General features: G+C 36.9%; 1 protein-coding gene across 5 annotated transcripts in view; it reads left to right on the plus strand.

Moving 5' to 3' along the window:
• Positions 1-12764, plus strand: part of DISP1 (dispatched RND transporter family member 1) — a 222014-nt gene that overhangs the window by 144578 nt on the left and 64672 nt on the right. Inside the window, exon 1 of one of the 5 annotated variants that reach the window (XM_061382283.1) lies at positions 1319-2430. The exons of 3 other annotated variants lie outside the window; for them this stretch is intronic. The gene's annotated coding sequence lies outside the window, so the exon portion shown is untranslated. Of the gene's footprint in view, positions 1-1318; positions 2431-9520; positions 11574-12764 lie in introns of those variants that run through there. One more of the 5 variants, XM_061382285.1, reaches the window with a different exon arrangement.

A 12764-nucleotide genomic window follows, 5' to 3' on the forward strand; every position in this document is an offset into this window, starting at 1 on the left:
ATATCCAGCAGCACTATAACTCACTCCTAAATAAAGCTTTTTGAGCACATGTATTTTCTCTATAAGGCACATCACAGCCTTCTTGAGCTTTGAAACTCCAGACAACACTGTACATGACACTTCAGGACCATTTTAAACAGTGAAATTGCCAACAAAAGGCATGAAAATTTGAAAAACGTGGCACCAGAATAGACTGCAAAAGGAACACTTGTTTTCAGTGTGAGAGCTGAAACGAGAAGGCAGTGTGTCACCTTGCTGAACCTCGCCTGGGACTTGAGTGCTGCTGCTGCTGCTGCTGCTAAGTCGCTTCAGTTGTGTCCGATTCTGTGCGACCCCATGGATGGCAGCCCACCAGGCTCCCCGTCCCTGGGATTCTCCAGACAAGAGCACTGGAGTGGGTTGCCATTTCCTTCTCCAATGCATGAAAGTGAAAAGTGAAAGGGAGGTCGCTCAGTCGTGTCTGTTAGAGGACTCAAATTTCCCCCTATTCTGTGTGTGATCACGTTGAAGGACTAAGAAACACCATGAAGATTATTTGGGGATTACAAACAAATTTTAGCATGTAGGCATATTTGCAAATATGGAATCCACAAATAATAAGGATCAACTCTACCTGGGAGTGAAATTGCTGTGTCATATGGTAACTGTATGTTTATTTTTTGAGAAACTGCTGGACTGTTTTCCATAGTGGCTGTAAATACTGTTTTACATTCCCACCAATGTTGTATGACACTCCAGTTTTTCCTTGCCAACTCTTCTTCTCTCCCTCCTTCCCTTCTCCCTTCCTTCCTTCCCTCTCCCCTTCCTTCCTTCCCACTCTTCTTCCTTCCCTCCCTTCCTTTCTTCCCTCCCTCCTTTATTCCTTCCTCGCTTTTTTTGACCATAGCTATCTTGTGGTAAGTCACTTTGTGTCCAACTCTTTGCGACTCAGCTTCCTCTATCCTTGAGATTCTCCAGGCAAGGATACTGAAGTAGGTTGCCGTGCCCTCCGCCAGGGGATCTTCCCGATCCGGGGATCAAACCGGAGTCTCCTGTGGCTCCTCCATTGCATGCAGATTCTTTACCTCTGAGCCACCAGGGAAGCCCTGGTATCCTTGTGGCTGTCAAGTGGTCTCTCATTGTGGTTTTAATTTGCATTTCCTTAATAACTAGTGATGCTGAGCATCCTTTTATGTGCATATTAGCCATCTGTATATTTTCTTTAGAAAAGTCTCTATTCTAAAACTTTGCCTGTTTTTAAATTAGATTATTTGTCTTTTTATTGTTGAGTTGTAAGTTTTATATATTATAATTACTAGCCCCGTAGATATGCGGTTTGCAAATATTTTCTCCCATTCAAAAGGTTTTTTCACTTTCTTGATAATGTTCTTCAATATATAAAAGTTTTTTATTTTCATGAAGCCCAATTTCATCTATTTTTTCCTTTGACTGCTTGTATTACCTTCCTTAACTTTGAAATTGCTATCAATACAGCCCGTTGTAAGAGTTGTTTACACATTTTTATTAAAGTCATAAAAAGTTAGATTTCATGGATTCAGTAAATTATCACTTATTTGCCAGTAGCTGTCATAGGTAATTTTAAAGCATTTATTTGAAGGTATTTGTAAGCTTTTTATGTTGTGACTGTGGAATTTTAAATACTGGCATCAATAGGACCACAAATTTATAAAAAGCAGTGTCAAATTCATTTAACTGTTTTTGTTAAGGACAATTGAAGAGGAAACACTTAAAACTGCTTTAAATAATACTTTCTTTTGTAATAAAGAAGGCTGCCTCTTTGAAAAACTATGAACTTTCTGCCTTAAAAGCAGAGTCTCAAGAGCCATTTGTGAAAGAACACAAGAATCCCCGGAACTTGGAAATAAACACGATTGGTGTTTATTTGTGTTAGTTTAAATGCAGTAGCCCTATGTGTCAGAAAACTGAATCTGCAACACTTAAGTTAGGCTAAGCAAGCAAATAATGTCAGCTAACATGGCTTTAATCTACTAAGTAACTTTAAGTCCAAAAGATCAAAGGAAGTTATAACTAAAAACAGTCCTTCGTGCAATTTCCCTGTAGAAGCAGGAAAAGGCTAGAAATTACATGTCAGCTTCATATCCTGGCTTGCTGACCTTGTGCTCAGATCAAGCCCCTCTGTATGCCAGCTGTTACCATTACGGAGACCTTGCCCCCAGGGGTTAAGTAGGAGAAAACCTCTCCTGTCCTATAGGAGAGCAAACTCGGAAAGTTCCAGCCCCTAACATGCCTAATTCAAAGCAATCTGCGTGTGCTTGTCATTGGGTCTGTCCTGCCGCTCCGAGGAGCTGCTCCTGCGACTCTGTGGTCGCCCTCTGCTGTGCCGTGTTCCTGCGGCCACTGTCGGCTGTTGCTACTGCAGTCACTTGCAGACCAAACCGAACCAGGAACGCTGCTTCTCTTAACAGAAAGGTAATACATTTATTCATGCTTCTGTGAATGTATTTGGGGAGAATTTCTTTTAAAGCTGAACTTTGCTGTGTGCTTCTCAGGTTGAATTTAGAATTCTAGCTCACAGTTTTCTTTCAGTGTAAGCTTTGAACGGCATCTGAATGCATTAAAATCCCTCATGAAGTGTTTTGAATGTTAGTCTAGCACAGTATGGTAAGGTAAGCTGTTTCTTAAGGTTTATTCTAATGTGCTTTCTTTACGAAGTTGGGAAGAAACCTCAGATGTCAAGCTGTTCAGCTGTTTCATGCTTTGAGGTTCTTTTTTAATCACTTTCTAATCAGAAAAGTCAGAAAATAAATGCTTCTCTCATTGCCAGTTGGTCAAAAAATAGATGTAGAATTGTAGGAAGTGCCTTAATCACTTTTTGTGAATTAAATGTTGTAGGAAAATAGTAAAATATTAGCATCTTCCAGCTTTTAAAAAGAGAAGTTGGGAGCTAAGCTTGGGAGCCAAGCTTCCATACCAAGTTTAATTTTTATCAATGTTCGTTTTAAACACAGAGCTTGCTCTACACTCTCAAGTTGTTTTTGAGATGATAAAATGTTTCATGTATTATGGTCATTTTAATGGTGGCAATAATAGCTACGTTATAATTGGATTTATTACTCATCATAGAAAGCAGAATGTATTTGCCATGTTTACTTTTGCTTAAAATTAAAGTGGATGATTTATATGTGACTGGTAGAAAATTTCAAACTAGAGTAACTTGTGAAATATTTTTATGTTTTGTAGCGAAATGTGAAAATTTTCTAAACCAAGTGGGTAAAATATTTGCAGAAACTGGAGTATATCATGCAAATCATTGACAGAACATAAATGATTTTTTCAGGGATAATGTAAAAAATGGGCAGCATACTTTACAGTTTGCTAAAATTTTCTGTAATAGGTATTCCTGTTGAAAGGGAAAGAATGAATATGTCCTGTTTATAAATACTATTATCTTTATCTTAGATAATAGTATTTATACTTAAGAAAACTCCAGTTCCCTTTGATGGCTGGGAAGTCACTAAACTATGTAAATAAACTCTAGAATGTTCCACTGGTAGACAGTGGCTTTACCACTTCCCATGGTTTTAATGTCTGCTGACACATTTCTACTTTTTAAAGTGTTAAACAGTCTTGGCATTATTTTTAAAATAGGATTTAAAAAAATTATTGTACTTTAAAAATTACATCTTGATGAACTATCTTATGCTTTCATTGCCAAATCTTGAATATTTTATTGGTTGATTATACTTCATTTTGTTTTAGTATACAAAGATAAGGCAGAGTATTTTTTATGTGTCTTCCATGTTTCATATAGCTTGCATCTTAGACATGGATTATAGAAGTATGAGCATGAGCTGTTTGCATTGATTATGAAAAGTGTGTAATGTTTAAGAGTCTGAAATGATTGACCTACAAAGCAATGTAGTAAAATACATGTTAACCTTTCCTCAGTCCAGGAAATGATATGTATTATAAAATGGATTCGTCCAAAATTTTAGTCTCGTTCCAGTTGTCTTTTCACTGTGTCTTAAACCACTCAACCCCTTTTTGGTAACGGGGGATCTGCCTTTCAGTGTTTGCCGTGAGTCAGTTCTTTGCCTTTCATTCTGACTACTTTGATTTCTGGGACTGGATCAGAGCCACCCTCAGCAGTACAACCCTTACAGCTCAGTATGGGTGATGGAAGCCTTGACACACTGACTATATGAAGATTTCCGATTTTTCAAAAATTGCAGGTCCTTATCACACTAACACGGGAAAGAAAACTGAATGTTGAGGATCAAGACAAATGAACTGCTTAATCTCTCAGTCTTTTGGAAAAATATAAAGCAAAAGAACTAAATATATGAATAAAGCAAGACTGGAGAACAGGGTGGCCTTTTGTTCTCTCTCCCTTAATTTCTGTTCTTTTATCATTTTAATCACTATTCAACAGGCTCACTTATTTCAGGCTTACATATTAGATTCCAAAAACACTATTCACAGGGAACATGGTAGGTACTTATCATATGCTTGCTAAATAAGGACACTCACCTATTGAACTGAAAAATACAATTTAATTATCTTTGTGAGCAAATGAAATTCCCACTTGAACAATGTAAATGGAATTTCAGTTCACCTAATACATACAGGAAAGAAAACAGCAGAATTCACAAGCATTTATAATGGTAATTTAAGTAAGGAATAGAAAAAGATTTATAAAAGGTGTACCCAGACTCTTGCTAAGGGTTACTTTACTGATCCAATTCAAGTAAGAAAAGCAATCAAAATTTGATGTATTTCTAAGCTGAAAGTAAATCTCAGTGTCCTTTATTTAAGTAAAAAGATGTCTTCAATTGTGTCTCATACAAATACCTTGAGATATGTCTTCCAAGTTGCTCAGTAGACTAAAGGATACCCCTGAGACTTGATTTGCTGAACTCTGCAGGGAAGAACCCATTTGGGGAGCTGCTTGAGGAAATTTGATTTGCTACTTCTCAAACTCACGGAACAGCAGGGAGCGGAGCCTGGTGTCAGATGCTTAGCATTGGTGGGAAAAGCTTAGATAATTCTTAAGTGTAGGATGAAGAAACAACAGGTTACCATTTAAATCAAACAACTTTCAAGCGCTTAATGGTGATTGATCTTAGGTTTTGGCTTTATGAAAGACGTTTTAAAAATTCCTTCACATTCTTTTGCTTCACAGTATGTGGATGTAGAATTTTTGTATTTTGATTTATCTCTGTGATGGTGTTTTCCTTTGAGCTGCTAAATTTTGAGGTTTTGAGATGTGCAAAATATTAAACATTCATGGTGTCTTTAGACTTGATTGTGTGATCTCTGTTCAACAACATGAGTCAAGCTCAGTCATATGATTCTGTTTCTACTGGGGAAGAGCTGTAGTGATACAGACAGATTGCTCAATGCTTTGTGATTTTAGTTAGAGCAAAATAATTTCAGGTGAAATCTTATGACTTAAAGATAGATCTATCACATCTTGGGGGTTCTGTTTATTACCAAAGCATCTTGTGATTAATTGGGTTTTTTTTGTTGTTAGTGGGATACCAGGCTAGATTAGTAGGTCTGGTGTCTGGAGGCTGTCTGACTCTAGAATTGGAACGTTTAAAATGCAGTCAGAAGGCTTTTTCTTTCTTTTTCCTTTCCTTTTCCTTCCTTCCTCCCCTCTCTTTTTTTTCCTTCTTGCTTTCTTCCTTCATTCTCTCTCTCCCTTTCTTTCCTTCTCTTTTTGGTACAAAGCTTTAGGGAGCATGCTCTTTTAATAGAGAGGGTTGGGACTTCACATTGGAGATTGACCAGGTGTTGGGGAGATATTTTTTTCTTGAGGGTTAAATAAACTTGTTAGTCAAATTGGCTATATTCTAAACTCTATTCAGATGATCATAAGTATGGGCTTGGCCAAAGAGTTCATTCAGGTTTTTGCATAACATCTTATGACCAACCCAGTAATTGAGACCATGTGACAAGTTGTTTTGTATTTCCACAACATTGTTCCACATGAATTTCACACTGTTGCCTCTCAAACTAATGTGTTATTGAGGATTTCTCTTCCTGGCATCCTTGTCCCCACCCTTATAACCTCAAGGGTAACCCAGAAAGAAGTAAAACTAATCCAAATACTATAATACATTCTAACATGAAGTACCAGGTCCAAATGTTTTAGAATATACAATAACAGTCTGCATTTCAAGCAATATTTTCTGAAACAGTATTGAATATTTTGAGAGTTAGTTGCTTGCACTTATAAATTAATCAGCATTAATTAAATAAAGTATAAATCAGTAGTTCTCAATCCTAGCTGCACATTAGAATTATCTGGGGAGTATTTAAATAATGCTAATGCCCATACCCCATTATAATATGAATTAAATCATAACCTCTGGGACCAGAGCCCCGTGTCTGTAATTGTTTCGTATTACCGAAGTGACTCTAGTATGTAGAAGGAGTTGAAACCACTGTAATAGACTTGTAACTTTGTGAATATTTGTTATATTGATTATGTTCCCTTCAAGACTTGCAGCAGAGTCCAAATGAATGTCTCAGCTGGTTCTTGAGTTAGATAACAACTTTTTAGGGGGCTTTCTAGAATTTTTTTGAAAGACCAGAGATTGATATTTTTTTTTTTAAATTGAAGTATAGTTGATTTACAGTGTCGTGCCAATCTCTGCTGTACAGCAAAGTGCCTCAGGTATACATATATATACTTTCTTGTTTTAAATGTTCTTTTCCTTTATGGTTTATCACAGGATATCCAGTATGGTTCCCTATCCTGTACAGTTGGACCTTGTTTATCCATTCTAAATGTGGTAGTTTGCATCTACCAACCCCAGACTCCTTCAACATATCTGATTATAGAAACTTCTCTAGCTTTATTTTGCATATTTTTAGTTATGCAAATGAACATACAGTCTTCAGATTTAGGGTTAAATTGTTGCAGCATAACAGAATTGAAACTCATCTGAAATAGGAATCTGAAAACAAAAGAATACTTTCTCTTTTTTAAGAGCATTGATGCTTATGGATATAATATTTTTTAAGTGTGGGGAGAAGTGGTGAGTATTTTGTGGAATGATGATTTTGGTGGATGAACCTGGAAAGGAGAGCTCTAAAAACTGCTTTAATAGCTACAGTATAGTGATAGGGCTCTTGAAATGTATTTTTAGATAGAGAAGTGTTTATATTGGAAAGAGAATGTTCTCGACAATCATTTATCCCAGACTATAAAAGATAAACTTTCTTACACCCACATTTCTCTTCTCACATAGACCTGCTACCAAAGGTACATCAAATATAAAACACAAGAAAAATGAGAGTAATGTTTCTACAGCAATAAAACTCCTATCACTCAGTCCTATAATATGAAGCTCAGCTAACTCATATCTAGCAATAAGACTGTTTTCCAAATTCAGGGTCTTCAGATTTGCTATGGCACTATAATATCTTCCTAACATTGTTTAACTCTTATCTGTCAATACAGTTTTGTAAATCTGGGCAAGGGCAAAACTATATCTGTTCATTTAAATTTTTCTTCTGATTCATTGAGCTGTTTGTAAATATTATGATTGTTGTTTAGTTGCCAAGTCGGGTCCAACTCTTGTGCAACCCCATGGACTGTAGCCCACCAGGCTCCTCTGTCCATGGGATTTCCTGGGCAAGAATACTGGAGTGAGTTGCCATTTCCTTCTTCAAGGGGATCTTCCTGATCCAGGGATCGAATCTGTGTCTCCTGCATTGGCAAACAGATTCTTTACCACTGAGTCACCTGGTCAATGGACATGAATTTGAGCATACTTCAGGTGATAATAGAGGACAGAAGAGCCTGGCATGCTACAGTTCATGGGGTCACAAAGAGTCGGACACTACTTAGAGACTGAACAAAAACAGCAAGTATTATGAATGGTTTTTGTAAAAGTAAAGCATATAGCAATTTATTGGTGCCTTTAGCAATTTGTATCTTGTGTGTAATCCTATTTAAGAAGTTATATAAAAATGTTAGGTGTATTTCATTTTCAAAGATGTGGTTTGTTATTATAAGTTGAAACTACCTTCTTGATAATATAAAGTTAAAGGAAACAGTGAGTTTTCATTGTAAAAGAATAGTGAGTCCTTGCTTTCAGACTGCCTAGAACTCAGTTTGCTTTCTCATGGTGTGATGGAAAGCATAGTAGTACCTAATGGGTTCTTATGAAATGTTTGTTTAGTAGTATAGATTCTCAAAGGTATAACATTGTTTCCTTGAGAAAATGGCTTCTGATTTATTGCAGTTTATGATTTATGGGAAATGATATCAATAATGCCTTATTTCTGTAGAGTTCTTTGCAACACATAAAATGCTTATAGGTGATTAAATGAAGATATTTAAAGTGCTCTTATTGAAGGAGAGTTTTACCATAGAAAGTTCATGAACTCAAAGAAAAATTTAATTTGTCTCAGAAGGGAAGAAGATTGTTTCTTTATTTAAGACTACACTTTTTAGTTCCCTAAAAGGACCTGATTCATTGATTAAAGATACAGATTTTGCTGCCAGGTAACAATTATGTTATTTTAAAATAGTCCAAATACTACATGACAACCAAAATCAATCCATCACCTTGCTTTTTACTGTTTGCATTTTATGATACATGGGTGGATAGCACTTCTTTTAATTCAGTGAAATATGTCTTTCACACTCTTGAATGCTGAATTGTACCATTTAAAACTGTCTTGGGAAATATTGAGTTCAGAGGATATTTTTCATGTGGACCTTCAGACTGAATTTTATATCAGTATCCTTCAGTGGTCCTATAAAAGCTAGTTGAACTTGGCATTGCCCTAGAAGCATCTTGAGATTGTTAGAGAAGCGTTACTTTCAGAGACATGCTGGTCTGAGATTAAATCCCAGCATGTGATTTGGATTAGTTACACTATATTTTTGACCTTCAATTTTCTCTAAAATGGGTTTAATAAGATCTTTGTAGAGGTATTGTGAGGGAAGTGTCTGACAGAGTGAGATGCTAAAACACACACACACACACATTTGGATAGCCCTTTGAAGGGTAATATGTAGTTAGAGACAAAACCTGGCTGGTGTCTTTCCACCATCCAGTTTTAATAGCTCCACTCTAGAAGTTACCTCAGATATTCTTTGTCAATTTCTCTAGTGCATTTAGAGAAGCTATTTATTCTCTGGCTATAGCACTAAATATTAATAGGTCATTTTGGTACCAGTGATAAGAAATGAGACCATTAAACAATTTTAGGGGACTGATTTCATATTAAAACAAGTTTGGTTCATAATGAATAGCTGCTGCTGCTGCTGCTGCTAAGTTGCTTCAGTCATGTCCGACTCTGTGCGACCCCATAGATGGCAGCCCACCAAGCTCCTCCGTCCCTGGGATTCCCCAGGCAAGAACACTGGAGTGGGTTGCCATTTCCTTCTCCAATGCAGGAAAGTGAAAAGTGAAAGTGAAGTCGCTCAGTCTTGTCTGACTCTTCGTGACCCCATGGACTACAGCCTACCAGGTTCCTCTGTCCATGGGATTTTCCAGGCAAGAGTACTGGAGTGGGGTGCCATCGCCTTTTCCGCATAATGAATAGAGGTACTCCCAAACTGGCTTTATACCTGATGTGGAAAAAAAAAAAAAGACTTCAGGTACTTTATATCTGAAGATCCAGTCTTCCTCTCTAGGAAGGAAGGATTCCTATTTTCCAGTATCTAGTACACTTGAAAGAAAAAGATTGTCACATGCAGTTACCTGGGCAAGGTGCTTCAATTCACATATATTACACTAAAAAGATTAAAATCTGATTGGTTGTTATTTCTATGCACACAACAGTTTAGGGGCCTGAAATAAGCCATAATTAAACTTGGTTATCAGTTAGAACTTCTACTATTAAAATTTGTTACTCTTCTCTGTCTTAATTAGAAAAATGGGCCTTTTGTTTCTCTGTTGTTATCTTGTCTGCTTTTATTGGGCATCATTTTGCCATTGCTTAAGCCTAATTCTCTTGAAGCCTTCCCGCCTAGTTGTGTCTTTGCCTTGCTACACAAAGTGTTTTTTCGAACCAGCAGTATGGAAGGTTGGAAGATTTTGTCGCCCCACTCCAAATGGACTATATCAGAATCTACATTTGAAAAACACCATATCAGTGTTGTATATTTTGTCTAATACAACTGTGTTATAGGGAACATCACTCTTCTTGAAAAAGCTGATTGTCTACAATATGGAATCTTGTTTTTGATACAGTCTTGCCATTTATTGTTAAGTTTGGTGTTATGAATCTAATGAAGCAAAGGGTTGTTCTGGATACATTGAGCTTATGGAATGTAGTTTAGCAGAAAGCCCTCAAACCTCAGCATCAGACTTCCTGACCCTAACCATTTGAGACTCTGTACTTCAAGTTTTTCTTTTGCAAAGTAGAGCCATAATGCGTGCCACACCTGTTTTTCTGAGGGCTATTAGGAGGATCAGCTCGAGTGAGATCATGTGTGTGAAAGTGTTTGGCAATACCAAAGAGGTGTGCCATCGTAACTGTTGACGTGGATGAAGACGTTGTTCCTTCAGGCTATCTGAGCCTCGTGTTTGTCAAGGATAGGGATGACTCCGCTGAGTGGTTACTGTGGTAATTGGAACATGTCTGTGTAGTCTCTTACGTGTAGATTTTAACTTGACAGTTTTCTGGCTATACCAGCAGTTCTGGCTTCCAATTGCAAGGAGTTACCATGAGGTTTTTGTAACCCTTTTATTAATATTAATAGTAAGATTGCATCTTTTGGGTAGGTTTTGTGTCACTAACAGACTTTAATACATGATATGTTGATGAATAACATTTCCATAATTTCCTCACTTCCTACTATGATTATATGATAGCATTTTCAATGAGATACTACTCTTAGTCTTAGAAGCAGGGTAATTTCCTTTTATCTTACAGGTGTTAGTGTCCTGAGCCCCAAGCCAGAGTAGGATGTAATTGTTTGAACCTTCTAATATGTGAATTCTGATGACTTTTCTCTTTACATTTCAATATGATTGGAACACCTCTATATTTCTCCTCTGTTTCTCTGTTTAATGCTTATGAAACTAGTCATAGTAATTTTGGTTCACAGATAGCTTTGGTCCAACAAATAATAATTTATGTTTCCCCAAATTTGGAAGCAATGAAATTGAAAACCATTTTCTAAAAGTTTGTATTCATCTGTTCTTTCTCCTTAGCTAGGTTTTGATTTCCTGCTTTATCCAGTTATTTGATATGTTGTGTAGGGTGTTATCGGAGAAGGCAATGGCACCCCACTCCAGTACTCTTGCCTGGAAAATCCCATGGATGGAGGAGCGTGGTGGGCCACAGTCCATGGGATCGCTAAGAGTCGGACAAGACTCAGCAACTTCACTTTCACTTTTCACTTTCCTGCATTGGAGAAGGCAATGGCAACCCATTCCAGTGTTCTTGCCTGGAGAATCCCAGGGATGGGGGAGCCTGGTGGGCTGCCATCTATGGGGTCACACAGAGTCGGACACAACTGAAGCGACTTAGCAGCAGCAGCAGCAGCAGTGGGGTGTTATTATAAGACAGCTGATATATACTGGAAGAGAAACAATTTAAAATGTGTCCAGTGAATAGATGACTATTAATCCTTTAAGGTAAAGTAAGTTTGTTTCTGTTCTTGCATTTTAATGATAATTATCTTCTGTTCATTATTAGTCACCATGCTAGAAACTTTCTATGTTGTTTCATTAATATTTTATTACTATGAAGATAGCACATTTATAGTAAAAGTTGCAAGCAGTACAAAAAGGAAAATATGAAAGTCTTCTCTACACTTCCCAGTGCAACTGGGCAGTGTAGTGGGCAGTCTAGTGGCCCAGTGCAACACTCCAGCAGGAAACAATGTTAGCATTTCCCCATATTCTTCTAGAAACCAGCTATGTATATACACTAACCATATATGTGAGTCTTCTCCCCTTTTTCATTGAAATGGATTCATACCACATTGGCTCTTCTGCAGCTGGATTTTATTCACACATGAAGAGGTATTACTTTGGACTTCTTTCCCTGGAAGTAATCCTGATTTAACTCACTCTTTTTTATTGTACAGAATACCAAATTTATGGATATGACAGAATTTAAGTCCCTTATTGATCATTTAGATCATTTCCAGTTTGCCCTGTCACGGGCAGTGGTGCAGTCAACATCTTTCTCTGGACATTTGCGTTTACACATTGCTCAAGGATATCCAAACTGTAAACCCTAGGAGAATTGCGAGTCAAAGGATGAGGGTATTTTACATTTTGAATAGTAATGCCATGTTGCTCTTTCAGAAGGTTACATTAGTTTGCTTTTCAAACAATTTAACTCTAAAAAGAGTAAAGACTTTGAGACTCTAAGAATGTAAATAATTTGACCCAAGTACTCAGTAACTAGTAGAGTCAGCTTTAAAATTTAGACTCATCCAGGCCATTTCTTCTAAGCTACAGATATCACTGATGCCATTTTAAAACATAGTTTTGGCTTTGAAACTAGGAAGCATCATTTCATGTTTTTTAAATATTCTCCTCACTTAAGCAATAATAATAATTCTTTCATTGTAAATACATAGCCTTTTATGGTTTTAAATATATTTTTACATTCTCAGAGTAGTCATATGACGTGGACATTGATTTGTATCCTGATTTACACTTGTGAAGAACTGAGGCCCAAAGAAAAAAAATCTTAAATTTTAAAATGTAATCAAAAGATGGTCCTTGGCCCAAGGCCGTATAAGCCTCAGAACCGGTAAAGCACTCAGGACATAAAAATGCTAGTAGAAAGGTTGAAAGAGGAGGTGTGAGATT

This window comes from Bos javanicus, chromosome 16 (genome assembly GCF_032452875.1).
Source record: "Bos javanicus breed banteng chromosome 16, ARS-OSU_banteng_1.0, whole genome shotgun sequence".
NCBI classification, from domain to species: domain Eukaryota; kingdom Metazoa; phylum Chordata; class Mammalia; order Artiodactyla; family Bovidae; genus Bos; species Bos javanicus.